Source organism: Pinus tabuliformis, chromosome X (genome assembly GCF_031772625.1).
Source record: "Pinus tabuliformis cultivar Carrire ecotype Pingquan chromosome X, CPIR1, whole genome shotgun sequence".
Taxonomy (NCBI): Eukaryota; Viridiplantae; Streptophyta; class Pinopsida; order Pinales; family Pinaceae; genus Pinus; species Pinus tabuliformis.
In genome coordinates this window covers 1,090,393,832-1,090,396,585 of record NC_142308.1, presented here as the reverse complement: position 1 = coordinate 1,090,396,585, position 2,754 = coordinate 1,090,393,832, and the positions used below count along the sequence as shown (strand labels likewise).

Here is a 2,754-nt window from a genome sequence, read left to right as displayed (position 1 = left end):
GTCTCATTTCTGTATTACAGAAAAAAAAGTCGGAGCTGGCAGCTTCATAATGCCCGCGCAGGTTAACGCAAGGCAGCTTCCACTGTAGACCGTTTATTGCCTTATTTTATATCGGTCTTCCGTGAAGTCACTGTCAGGGCTTTTGCAGCGTTTTTTTCGCTCGCACTTGTCAAGCGTTGCGTGCTTGAAAATTGTCCCCCATTCTTCTATATAAGTCAAGTTTTCCATGCACTCGTATAACCAAAACAAGAGCGTCTCTTTCATTCTTCACGCGCTCATCTCATACTCTCTCCTCTCTCTGTGTTTTCTTTAGGCTTTGCTTCGAGCACCTACAGGGCTGTCCCTGTTCTATTCCTGACAAAGGTCGGGCCCAAGTTTCTTTAGGCTTTGCTTCGAGCACCTAGAGGGCTGTCCCTGCTCTATTCCTTACAAAGCTCGGGCCCAAGTGGAGTAGTAGTTAGTGTTAGCTATGGAGAATCTGGCAAAGTGCGGGGCGAATTACGCGCCTCTCTCACCTTTGACCTTTCTCCACAGAGCAGCAGTGGTGTATGCAAATCGGCCGTCCATGATCTATGATCAAGGAGGTGTTCGCTTCACATGGGCCGAGACCTCCGAGCGTTGCACACGAGTGGCGTCGTCTCTCGTTAATCGTTTCGAGATACAGAGAGGGGACGTGGTCTCAGTTTTGGCGCCCAATGTTCCTGCTCTTTATGAGGCGCATTTCGCCGTTCCAATGGCCGGTGCTGTTCTCAACACCATCAATACTCGCCTCGACGCCCGCAACGTGGCCACCATTCTTTCCCACTCCCGCGCTAAGCTTTTGCTGGTCGACTACCAATTGCTGCCCCTCGCTAGGGACGCCCTCGCCCTTCTCGAATCGTCTCTCGTCATTCCTCGTTTGATTCTCATACATGATCTCGATGATGGCCTTGCAGCTGCACACATTGCTCAACTGGTTAGTCAAGTTGGGGTTGTAATCAGCAGCACCTACGAAGAACTGGTTCGAGGCGGGGATCCACGTTTCGACTCTGTAAAGCCGGCGGACGAATGGGAGGCGATCGCCCTGAACTACACGTCTGGAACGACATCGGCACCGAAAGGAGTTGTATACAGCCATAGAGGAGCATACCTGAGCTGCATGTCTATGCTGCTTCTGTGGGAAATGGGAAGAGAGCCGGTTTACCTGTGGACGCTTCCCATGTTCCACTGCAATGGCTGGACATTCACTTGGGCCCTCGCAGCCAGAGGCGGAACCAACGTCTGTATTCGCAACACGACTGCGGAAGAGATATACGGAGCCATAAAAAAGCATCATGTCACTCATTTCTGCTGCGCGCCTATTATCTTCAACATCCTCCTCGAACATCCGCAACAGCAGCCCTTGCCCGGAAGAGTTGAAGTTCTCACCGGAGGGGCACCTCCAGCCCCCGCAATTCTGTCTAAGGTTGAAGACATGGGCTTCATCGTAACACATGCTTACGGCCTCACGGAAGCCACCGGTCCCGCTCTCGCCTGCGAGTGGAAGAGCGAATGGGACAATGCTCAACTCTCCCTAGCCCAACGAGGTGCCCTCAAAGGACGTCAAGGAGTTGGCGTGTTGAGCCTCGACCAGATGGACGTAAAGGATCCGGTTACCATGTCAAGCGTGCCAAGGGATGGGCAAACCATGGGCGAAATCATGTTGAGAGGCAGCAGCATAATGAAGGGATATCTCTACGACGCCCGTGCCACAGCCGAAGCCTTTGCGGGTGGGTGGTTCCACACTGGCGATGTTGGCGTGGTACATCCAGACGGGTACGTGGAGATAAAGGATCGTTCCAAGGACGTGATAATCTCAGGAGGAGAAAACATCAGCAGTGTGGAGGTCGAGTCTGTTCTGTACACTCACCCTCTCGTTTCCGAGGCCGCCGTGGTTGCCAGGCCGCATCCCCGGTGGGGCGAGACGCCCTGCGCCTTTATCAAGACGAAGGATAACGGTGACACTATCATAAAAGAAGAGGAGTTTGTCTCGTTCTGCAGAGGTAAGCTGCCGCACTACATGGTTCCCAAGACTGTGGTATTCATGTCAGATCTTCCCAAGACATCCACAGGCAAAATACAGAAAAACCTGCTGAGAGAAAGGGCCAAATGTCTCTCCCCGACTTCGACAGCGGGAGCGCCTGCCCGAGCTGTTGGCCGGAGCAAGCCGGCGACATCGAAACAGCAGAATCGGCCACGGGTTGACGACCATGGCGAGCTCTACATTGTTGCTCAAGCCCGGCTTTAATTACAGGTCGCTCGCTGGCCACATAGATACATAATTTCGTATGGGCAGTCAATCCCAAGAATAATACAGGTCGCCACTGCGATCAGCCTGAATATTATGCAATTTGGTAATGTGAATATTACTAAGTTTGGCCATGTGAAAGATTTTTTTATAATTAGAATATATGATTTTTCCAATGGGCATTCAATAGCAAGGATAATACAGTCAGCCACCGCGATCAGCCTGAATATTATTCAATTTGTTATGTGAATATTACTCAGTTGGTCAATGTGAAAGGGTTTTTACATTAGAATATAACAAAAATCATATATAAAATTATGTGGAGTTGGCATTTCATCAAAGCTACCATATGCCTTACATCACATCGTCGTGTGGTCCTGAGATTCGAACACATTGTATTCGGCGATATTAGAAAGACCAGATACTATTTTGACAGGGATTTTATTTTATTTTTTTGTTTGTTTTCAATTCAATATAACTGTGTGTTT

The 2,754-nt window shown here is 49.8% G+C and overlaps 1 pseudogene; it reads left to right on the top strand.

The window, feature by feature from the left end:
- The first annotated feature begins 257 nt into the window (after positions 1 to 257).
- LOC149143619 (trans-cinnamate:CoA ligase, peroxisomal pseudogene) lies at positions 258 to 2,502 on the top strand (annotated as a pseudogene).
- Positions 2,503 to 2,754: the final 252 nt, after the last annotated feature.